Source organism: Peromyscus maniculatus, chromosome 4, assembly GCF_049852395.1.
Source record: "Peromyscus maniculatus bairdii isolate BWxNUB_F1_BW_parent chromosome 4, HU_Pman_BW_mat_3.1, whole genome shotgun sequence".
In the NCBI taxonomy this organism is placed as follows: Eukaryota; Metazoa; Chordata; class Mammalia; order Rodentia; family Cricetidae; genus Peromyscus; species Peromyscus maniculatus.
In genome coordinates this window covers 127,082,705-127,093,471 of record NC_134855.1, presented here as the reverse complement: position 1 = coordinate 127,093,471, position 10,767 = coordinate 127,082,705, and the positions used below count along the sequence as shown (strand labels likewise).

The window sequence follows — 10,767 nt, the reverse complement described above, 5'->3', positions numbered from 1 at the left end:
TCATAGTGAACTAAACCATTCACTAGAAGTCACACAGCAAATGGGACAAAGCTGCCTTCTATTTACATTTGTGATGGCTGTAGTATTATTTTACTGAAAATTACCAAAAATTTCAGAAGCTCCTAAACCAGTGGGGAAGGTGAAGAAAGTAGCCAGAATTGTCTACAACTTCCTTAAAGCCAAGAAGCAGAATCCAGAGCAATGTGCTTGCCGACAGGGAACTAAACCTAAGCCTAGTTGACTTACAAGAGAAAGGGTTCTACTGAATCACAATGAAGAACCCAGGGGACGCCTGTATAACCAGGTTTGGGAAATGAGTACAAGATAAGGATCAGGCAACCTGGGATGGCCAAGTTCAGTCCTCACACTGTGGCTGCTCGGCATACTGCAGCTCTGCCAGTTCTGCACGGTGGAGCACAGATGGCCACCATGATGTGGACATCAGGCAAGCCTACTAACACCACCATGATACAAATGGACATGGTGTCACTCTGATTTTTGGACTCTCCTCATCACTTTCTTTCACCTGTCCAGACATCAGATTCAAAACCAAGACCTCTGACTGACCAAAAGACAAGTGGTCGCTTATGTCAGACCTTAGAGGAAGCAGTTAGGGAAGGTGTCTGGCTTCCTCAGCTTCTTCAGAAGAGGAGTGAATCCTCTCAGAGCACACCAACAGCAGGGCCTTGGAGTGTGCTTCAGTGGGAGAGAACATGCTTAGCATGCTCAGGGCACTGGGTTCTATGCCCAGCATTTCTGAAAATAAAGACAAAGCAGAAGTGGAAGGCTGTCTCAAAGAGGAAGACAGTGCAGATGGGACAAAGCATCCTCTAAAAGTAAACACCAAAGCCACAAATAATTGGTACGGAGATTTAAACTGAATCACAAGCCTTGGCTGAGGATCCGTGCAATTGAGATTACTTCACTGGTATTCTGGCAAAACATTTATAGGGCTGTTCTGAACTGTTTTCCACAGCACAGTTCTAAAAGATACCAGGATTGCTGCCACTGCCAACAACTGCAATCTTCACAATTGACATTAATGGCCGATTCCAATGCACGGCTTTCGTGCTATCTCGTGACATGCAGGGCTGCGCTGTGTGCCGTAGAACAGTTCAACAGTTCCACGGGTGCTTCTTAAGGGTACCAGCCACATGTTTGGTCCATAATCCAGCCAAAGGCTCCTACTGACCTTTAATTAAAAAAAAAAAAAGTTAGAAAACAACAAAATCAGCAATCCTCTACAGGAAGCCTGCCAGACCACTCAGACAGGGATATACTTATTGTCACAAATAGAATGCTTGCTGCTTTTTGCCAGCACTTACTACCATTATTGTGGCACAGAGTGGTCCAGAGGCCAGCAATAAAAGTGTCACCGTCATAAGGAGAAACACAGATGCTCAGGCCTACCTGACAAACACCCTCAGAACTTAGGTGGACTAAAAGAGTGAACAGCAAAGGGTCAAGATGGGTTACACAGTGGGTGGAAATACAGTTGAATACCAGGAATAAGCTCTGATGTTCTACAGCACAATAGGGTGATTGCATTTAAACATACATGTCTATGTTTATATATGTGTGATATATATGTACATATATACATATGGCATTTTAAAAAATGTAGAAGAGTTTTAAGCTTCCAAACATGTCACATTCAACACAATAACTAAGGAGATAAAAAAAAGCCAGTTACCATGATCTGATCACAATACATCACATACATGTATAAAATTATCACATTGCACAAAATTAAAATGTTATTATGTGTCGACTGGAAAAGTACTGGGTGAGGAACCAGTCCAACCTCAGATCAGCCCTGTGCGGCCAGAACCAAAAGAGGAAGGGTGCCAGTAGGGTGGAGAAGGAAGTCTGGCCCCTTTCCCAGTTCCTAACGGAAGAAGGGAAAGACCTGGATGGGGACCATGATTATTCAACAGAGAGGGGGCAGCAGTGCCGGACCTTGCCCCTCCTCAGTGGGGCCCTTGCCTGACAGCTCCAGGCTCCCTCTCTCAAGAAGGACTCATGTCCATGCTGGTTAGAGGGGATGTACAGAGCCTCGAGGGATATGAGAGCTCACTGCAACATGTGTGGGACTGGAAGCAGAAGAGAAACAAAACCTGTGTCCTGAGCAACTGTGTAAGAAAGCCAGACATGCAGCCAGTTCCTGACAGATTCCCAGACCAGTCCATAGCTCAGCTTCTGCAACCCCGGGAAGGCCATTTGTGATCATTATAGAGACTGCTGCTTCTATGTTTAGCCAAGAAGCAAAGCCAATTAGTCTGGGATTGCTGCTCCTGCCTCTGAAGTACACGAGAGTTGGCTGCCTGTGATATCCTTTATTCTACCCTCTCTTGTTCCTGAGAGGAAAAATTAAGATTCAGAAAGGGACAAAGCTTTCATTCATCCTTGCCAGTTAATGAGGACTTGGTCTAATTAAATGTTAAGAATTCAGAATGCTTTCAAGCAACTTGCTGAGTCTTGGAAGTCTTCTCCGATGAGCCAGGGAGAGTGTGTTCAGACTTAGCTTGATCGTTTTGACTTAATAAACTCTGTCGGATGCAATCTCCATTCCCACTGCACATCTTCTTGTCAAAAATGTGTTCACTGCACTTGCTCCTTGTTCTTGGAAGTCAAATGCATAGTCGAAAGCAGAAAAGGGAGATTTCTTCAGGTTGGCCACAGGCAAGAAGGACAAAGAGATCCATTGAGTACCACTCCTTATCCCCAACCCTTCAGCCCCCACCCCCAACGCTGCTCCATCTTCAAGGTCCTGAATGAGATTAAAGTTAAACAGAGAGCCAAGGATATGCTTATCTCCACAGTCCTGGTCAAGGTGTGGTCCACCCTCCATTGACCCATCCTAGTTTGTTCTTTAGTCTCATCCTCGAGGGTGGTCTGACAAGACGTAGAACTCTGTTAAAGCTTTCCTGAAAACAAGTGTATAATCTCTCTGGGGCGTTTTCCTTCTCCAGTATGAGATTCCTGGAGAAAATTCCCATTTCTTCGGTGTCCACTGTTTCAAGAGACAGTCTCTTCAGAATGTCTTCATTTCTGCCTGGCCAGTTACAGGAACACAAAACTTGAGCCTGTGGTATTTCATTATTTTCCTTGCTGGCTCTTCTGAAGCTGTTTGGGATTAGAATTGCTTAACATCCAGAGAAGCACATGTAAGCTGAAGGTCTCACAAACAGTTTTTGAGAATGTTTGGGTGCAATGGGGATAGGCTAGGGTGTTTCTCTGGCACCTCTCTGCCCATGTTGGAAAAAGCAAACATTAGGCCTTAACCTCACTCACTTGCTGAGTCACCATGCCTGAGAGTCTTGGTGTCACAACGGTTCCTCACCTTCTGGGCTCCCTGAGTAGGCCCTTGGTTCTGCAGAAGCCACTGTGTCTGGACCTGGCTCACTTCTCATTTCCACAGAAAAAGAACATAGCATCTGCTTCCCTTTTCTGTCAGAAATGTATGAGGGGGGCTTTTTGTTTCCATACCTTATGTCACCCCAACCTTGGGACTATTTAAGGATCAAAAGAGGAAGCATACCTAACAGGACCTGCAGCTCAGCTTTCGAAGTTGGTAACACCAAAAGGGTTGATTGCTGTGACTCATCTTCTGGCCACCCTATCTCCCCACCTCCTTCCTTTACTTGTCCTCTTCTCCACCTTGAATCATTTTCTCATTGCTTCTCACAGCCGCAGGAAAATGGGGAATGAGGTTTCCTCGGCACCTGGCTGCTGATTTTAGGAAAGACCTGCATGTGCATTGGATAACCCTTCTTGCCAAAGATCTCTTAGCTGCACAACCCCATAGGCCCTTGAATGTTATGTAGCCCAGGGAAAATGAGTCTGCTCAATCAATGGAAGCGAATGAAGACTTCTGCCTTGAAAGTCACAGGTAAGGCTTACTGGATGTTCAGCTTCTATGTGGAGATAAGTCATCAGACAATGATGAATCAGTGTTGGGGCACTCCTGCAGTCAGCTGGTCTATGTTTTCCTCGTGAAAATGAAAGTGTAAGAAACCGTAATGCCCACTGAGAATATTTTACAGTATTTTTTCTGTTCTTGAAACCTGAAAAACAAATCTACTGTAATGGAAATTTGAAAAGTTCAATGCGGCATTTGAGGTCAAAAGAGGGGGAGGGGCCTCAGATTTGCTCAATGATTACTAGAATGGCTCTCACCTGGGTCTTAGTTCCTGACTTAGCTGAAAATCGGGGCAGGATCCCAGACAGAACCTTGAAGTCCACCAAGTCAGGGGATCAAAATAAATATGCCACAGATTCCCCCAACCTTGACAACTAAAAGTTTGACTTGAAATTCAGTTTGTCAGCCTGCTGGCTCAGAGCTGTGACTTCTAACCAGTGGCCCAATCTGTCATCTCTTGCCCCCAAAGTCACCTTGGTGAGTGGATACTTGAGTCCTACTAACAAGGAGGTAAACTAGAAACCTATAATCTGGACTGGCCTCCAATAGCACCTGCAATCTGCTCTTGACAGGTTAAGAACTACTTGGCGGTGACTCATGAGACACACGTTAGGGAATACTTGGCCTTAAGTGGGTTTGGAGTTACTCCTCCACTGTCCTGATGCCAAAAGGGCAGAACAAGATGACCCTGGCCCCAGAGTGGAGTTAGATTTACTGTTTGTGCTATTAGTTCAGTGTATAGACATCACAGATGACAGAGACTGAGGGGATCTGGGGAGAGACAGGAAATGGGTACACATTACAGTGATGAAAAGTTCAAGTTCTCCCCCACCCCTCATAGAATGACACACAGCAGGCTGGATTGTTCCTCAGCCTGGGTGGATGGTGGATGTCTTGGGCTGTCTCATGGAGTCAGCTACCTGACCCTTTCATTTCAAAGCCAACTGGAGCTCTTCCCGACCCCTCTTCAGGGACTGAGCTGTGTTGGCACAAGCGAGCAACTGTCCCTGTTCCTCACACAGATTAAAATCAATACACTGGAATGCATCAAGTTTCTGAATTTAAAGGACTGTTTTTGCATACCCGCCAGCCACCAGCATTTAAAGTATTTAAATCCATATTTAAAGCCTATAGAAATTATGATTAAAATCAAGTTAGCATTTTCTGGAGGAATTTTGAGTCTTTAAAAGTCAAAACTCACTCAAAGGAAAGTGGACATACCCAGTTTGGTGCCTTGGACCAGCTACAACCCCTCTTGAAGTCCAGTGGTCTGGTCATCTGAACTACTCAAAGGCTGACTGACAGCCTTATTTGACAGACTGTCGCAAGTAGAATTCTGTGAAGACTGCATGAAACCTGGGAGGTGAACCACATGGTATCAAGTTCACAGCAGAAACATCTAAGATGCCAAAGCAGCTAAGGAAGGTGACTGGAGAGTATATTTTTAGGACAGTCAGGTTTGGGTTGCTATAACAAGGACCTGAGGCAGGGCACTTTCCAGAAAGAGGCTTATTTACCTGACAATTTGGGAGACCGAAAGTCTAAGATTGGGAATTCCTAGGGACTTTTTGCTACTGTGTAGCATGACAGATGACATCATGATGGGGATGTATGCTAAAAGTGAAGATCACATGATGAGATGAGAAGCCAGGTGCTGGGGAGGAGCCAAGTTCACTCAATTCTTGCGGAGTGAATCACTGCAGGAAGCCAAAAGCAATCCCTTCTGAGGATGGCCCTGACCAATTGCTTCCCAACAGGCCCTGTCTCTTAAAGATTTCTCCATTCCTCAGCATCATCACACTGGGTGCAGCCTTCTAACACAGGAAACTTGGGTGGATACACTCAGACGGCATCCAGAGGATAGTACAAAGTCTCACTACACAGAGTACTTGTTGGTGACCAAAGGAGAAAGCATAGAGAATAGCTGGAAGGCGCTACCTTAAACAAACATTCAGTGTTACAGTCAAAAGTAAAGATAAATCCACATCATGGTCTCCTGACAGGGTGCATTAAGCAAGAATTACCACCTGTGAGACAAGTGTGCAAAATAAACGTGAACATAATCACCAGTAACCATCAAGCCATGGTTTAAATATAAGTAATGTTCCCCAGAGATCCATGTGCTAAAGGCTTGGTCCTCAGGTGGTGCTGTTGCTGAGTAGTGTGGACCTCTAGGAGGTGGGGCCTAACTCGAGGGTCTTAGGTCCTATGAACAGGCCACTGAGAATAAATGAAGAACCCTGCATTTCTCTCTGTTTCCTAACTTGATGTGTGAGCATGCTCTCTTATGCCCAACCTAAGATTAAATCTAAAAACCATGAACAAAAATATGTCTCTCTTTACTTTGTAAGTAGCCTGTTTTGGGCATTTCACTGTAGCAACATGAAACTAAATAATACACATTTGAAACTGGAAAATTAATATATAAAATATTATGAAAATACCTTTGTAACATTCAAAAGTGTAGGTGGCATGAAAGACAAGGGTAGAGCAGCTGTTTCTGGTTCACAAAAATGAGAAGACATCAGCACAAAAGGCACGGTGAGATTCTGGACTAGATCCTGGAACAGAAGGGGGAAGTGCTGTGATGGGCATTCTGTGAACATGGGGGGGACTCTTTAAAAGAACTACATGGCAATCATTGTCTCTCAATGGTGAATCTCCTGAAATCAATGATTAGGTTCTTAAAAGAGCTTCTTTCTCCAGTAGAAATGCTTAGAGGAATGTGTACAACATACTGTGAAAAGACTTTGTAAGGCATTAGTGTGTAAATATGTGTTTATAAGATATAAACTGTATATAGAAGAGAGATAAGTAATGCCAACAGTTGGTTTACCGCTCAATTCAACCAGATAACCAACACTAACAATAGATACATATGAGGAACCTCACTGCAGGTATCAGCATGTGTAGCAGAGGTTGACCAGGCCCAAAGGCAGGCCTTGGGGACTTTAACTTATGGACACAAGGTACAGCTGCTGTCCACAGTCACGTCCTCAGAACAAAAAAGCTCTGTTCCACAAGGCTCTTCAACCGACTACACGGACCCTTACCAGGTCGGCTAGGCTTAGCTCCCTCCCCTGAGGTTAACTCATTGTAAACTTCAATCATATAGCAAAATAACTTCACAGCAGTGCTGGTAATCATGTTAAATTCCATAGCTCGGGATAGGAGAGTACTTAAAATGACAAACTATTTTTTGACATGTCTCTATCAATCAGAAATTTTTCAGAATAAAACCGCTCAAGCTACTCAGCTACCACATTCTTTCCCGGAGCTTCAGTTAGTGAAAGGCAGTAAACAAAAGGGTCTGGGGCCAATAAAATGGCTGAGAAGGCAAAAGCACCTACTGCCAAGACTGATGTGTTGAGTTCAGTCCCTGGGATCCACAGGGTGGAAGGAGAGACCCAACTCTTAGAAGTTGTCTTCTGACCTTAAGCACGTACCAGAGCATATGTGCACTGACTCAGTGCAAAGATGTGCTAAGTAGAGGGCTAGAAATCCTTTACCCCTATAAGGACCAGACCTCCTGCTCTTGACCACCTGGAGCAAGCCTCAGTCACAGGGCACAGTGTTTCTCAAGCACTAGTTAATAAACAAGGTAGCTGCAAAGATAACATCCACATAAAGAAAGCAACAAAGCATAGGAGGAATAAAATAAGGTAAAATATGAATCTTATTTCTCTTTCAGCTCCCTTAAGATAACCAGAAACAGCATGTAAGGATGGTATATTCTTCTGTCCAAAATAAAACAGCCCCATGTTTCAATTTCCTACTTTCCTTGGACCCGGCCCCTAGTCTTCACAAATATATCTTTTCACTGTATCTGTCCTTCACCCTAAAAAGCATGGAGTATTTTACATTCTACCATGAGAACACACTGGGTATGGTAAGCATTGAGGTGCCATACAGCTATGGCAAAGGCCACTTAGTCTCACATGGGATCCCCTCACAGACAAAATGGATTCTGTCTGAGGAAGGATCACTGTGATACCCATTTTTCTTTGCAAAAACCCCTTCTATTGGGATAAATTAGATATCCATCAATAGTCACCTGGCACAATTGGAAATGACTGGCACTTCACCTAAGACTGCAATGCCCGGTTCTTGTCCGTATCTCTACTTGCTGTCTTTTTTTTCCATTTTTCTTTTTTTTAAATTTTATTTTATTTTACAATACCATTCAGTTCTACATATCAGCCACGGGTTCCCCTATTCTCCCCCCTCCCACCCCCTCCTCTTACCCCCAGCCTACCCCCCATTCCCACCTCCTCCAGGGCAAATCCTCCCCCGAGGACTGCAATCAACCTGGTAGACTCAGTCCAGGCAGGTCCAGTCCCCTCCTCCCAGACTGAGCCAAGCGTCCCTGCATAAGTCCCAGGTTTCAAACAGCCAACTCATGCAATGAGCACAGGACTTGGTCCCACTGCCTAGTTGCCTCCCAAACTGATCAAGCCAATCAACTGTCTCACCTGTTCAGAGGGCCTGATCCAGCTGGGGGCCCCTCAGCCTTTGGTTCATAGTTCATGTGTTTCCATTCATTTGGCTATTTTTTTCAATAATTGAGTAAAACCGAAATTTATTATAAACCACAGTCATCCTAGGGACCTTCATGCTATATATATAGCCTCTATGGTTCTATGGGTTGTGGTCTGATCGTTCTTTATTTTATATCTAGAATCCACTTATGAGTGAGTACATACCATGACTGTCTTTCTGGGTTTGGGTTACCTCACTCAGGATGATTTTTTCTAGTTCCATCCATTTCCATTTTTCTTTATTAAGAAATGTTCTACTCACTCCATATACCACCCACAGATCCCACCTCCTCCCTCCTCCCGCGGCGCAGCCTGGGTGCAGTGGTAAGGAAGGGGCTTGGACCTGCTGTCTTTTGCCTAAGGTGTTCTGACTTCCTCTTTGCCCTTCACAAGATGAGCTCAGGGAGAAGCAGTTTTGTTTTGGTGAAGTCCCTCAGGAGAGAATGCTTCTAGAGGAAGGAAGGACAAGAAGTGGAGAAGAACAGGATTTCATCTCTTAATTGCTGACACCTTAATTACCAACTATTTCCAAACCAGTGGCTCAGACCTTGACTTACCTGGGAAACTTGTTTAACCCCTCCTCCCTGTTTCTCTCTGGTGGTGGAATTGAACCATGGCCTGTGGGTACTTAGCAATTACTTCTCAATTATATCCCCAGTCCTTGGATTTTGAGACAAGATTTTGCTATGTAGTCCAGACTAGCTTCAAATTCTTTATTCTCTTGTCCTCACATCCAGGGCTCTGGGATTACAAGCGCTGTTACTGTGCCAGCCTCTTTAGCTTCATGAATATAAATTTACTCTGTAGCCCAGGCTGGCCTCGAACTCACAGAGATCCACCTGCCTCTGCCTCCCGAGTGCTGGGATTAAATGCGTGCACCATCACCGCCCAGCTTTTGGGGTTTTTTTTGATGTTTTGTTGATGCTGTTGTTTGATGGGATAGTGGTGTTTGGTTTGGATTATTTGGTTTGGGGGGAGTTCGTTTGGCGTGTGTGAATGTGTGTGTGTGTGTGTGTGTGTGTGTGTGTGTGTGTTTGTATTTTCTGTCTTAATTTTGGTGACATTAAAAACAAGTGCACATAGCCATGCATGGTGGTACATGCCTTTAATTCTAGCAGGCAGAAGGCAAACACAGGCAGAATCTCTCCTAATTCCAAGCCAACCTGGTCTTCATAATGAATTCCAGGTCACCCAAGGATACGTGGTAAAACCCCTGTCTCAAAACTAAATAAGTAAATAAATAAATAAATAACAAATGCACCATTGGGAAGCTGTGGGTGGCAGGAAGAGTTCAAGGTTATCCAGGCAAACACTGTCTCAAAAACAAAAACAACAAACTGTGAAACACACTAGTTTGTGGACATAAAACAGCTTTCACCTCAAAGGACATAAGAGACATTTTATTCTCGAGTCAAATATGAGTGACCATGTCCCAGGAACACAGACTGAGGTTACCTCAAACATAATGTTTCAACATGGCAACAGTTTCATGAACTTGTCACAGTTCAAATACACCGGTGGCAACATTGGATGAGGCTGTCTTTGCTACAGGTTTCTGCTGCTGCTTGATTCCATTCTTAGCTTTTTGGACAGTATAAGCTAGTGGTCTCTTAAGTTAATACATCCCGGAAGATCTCATGTGCTAGTCACAGGATGTTAAGTCAGACACAAAAGTAGACATGAATGGTTTTAACAGAGTTAAAGATACCCCGAGATAATCTGGTTATTGACCTAGGCCTTCCGATTCTCTACAACCATATATCAAATCAGCTAATCAGCCTTGCAGAATACTTACCAGGGGTGTGACTTTCTTCTGATAACGTCATTCCATGTTTTCAATTCTGTTTTCTCTCTCTCTCTCTCTCTCTCTCTCTCTCTCTCTCTCTCTCTCTCTCTCTCTCTCTCTCTCTCTCTCATTTTTGAGTCCTTTGATAATTCTCCCTTTTTTTTTTTTTTTGATTTTTCAAGATAGGGTTTCTCTGTATAACAGTCCTATCTGTCCCAGAACTTGATCTGTAGATCAGGCTGGCCTCAAACTCACAGGGATGCGCCTGCCTCTGCCTCCCAAGTGCAGGGGTTAAAGGCACTGCCTGGCTCTCCCTTCCCTTTCTTACCAAAACCATTTACTCAAATCACGTGGAAAACTGCAGCTGTAGTAAGAGGAATGTCAACGTGATTTCTTCAAAACAAACAGAAGGAGTTTGGAGTTAAGGGCACTAATTCATTCAGCAAATACCTGGGTCTCTCATAGGTCAGACACTGAGAACGGCAGTAAACAGCAAAGTAACCAATTAACTTTACAGTGGT

The 10,767-nt window shown here is 44.2% G+C and overlaps 1 long non-coding RNA gene across 3 annotated transcripts in view; it reads right to left on the bottom strand.

Moving 5' to 3' along the window:
- LOC143273019 (uncharacterized) overlaps positions 1 to 10,523 on the bottom strand; it is a 15,577-nt gene extending 5,054 nt beyond the window's left edge. The window contains exons 1-5 of one of the 3 annotated variants that reach the window (XR_013050846.1): positions 10,256 to 10,523; positions 6,367 to 6,483; positions 3,542 to 5,278; positions 3,286 to 3,450; positions 995 to 1,192 (exon numbers count right to left, since the gene is read on the bottom strand). This is a non-coding gene — a long non-coding RNA (uncharacterized LOC143273019). Of the gene's footprint in view, positions 1 to 994; positions 1,193 to 3,285; positions 5,279 to 6,366; positions 6,484 to 10,255 lie in introns of all 3 variants that reach the window. The other 2 variants (XR_013050845.1, XR_013050847.1) reach the window with 2 other exon arrangements.
- Positions 10,524 to 10,767: the final 244 nt, after the last annotated feature.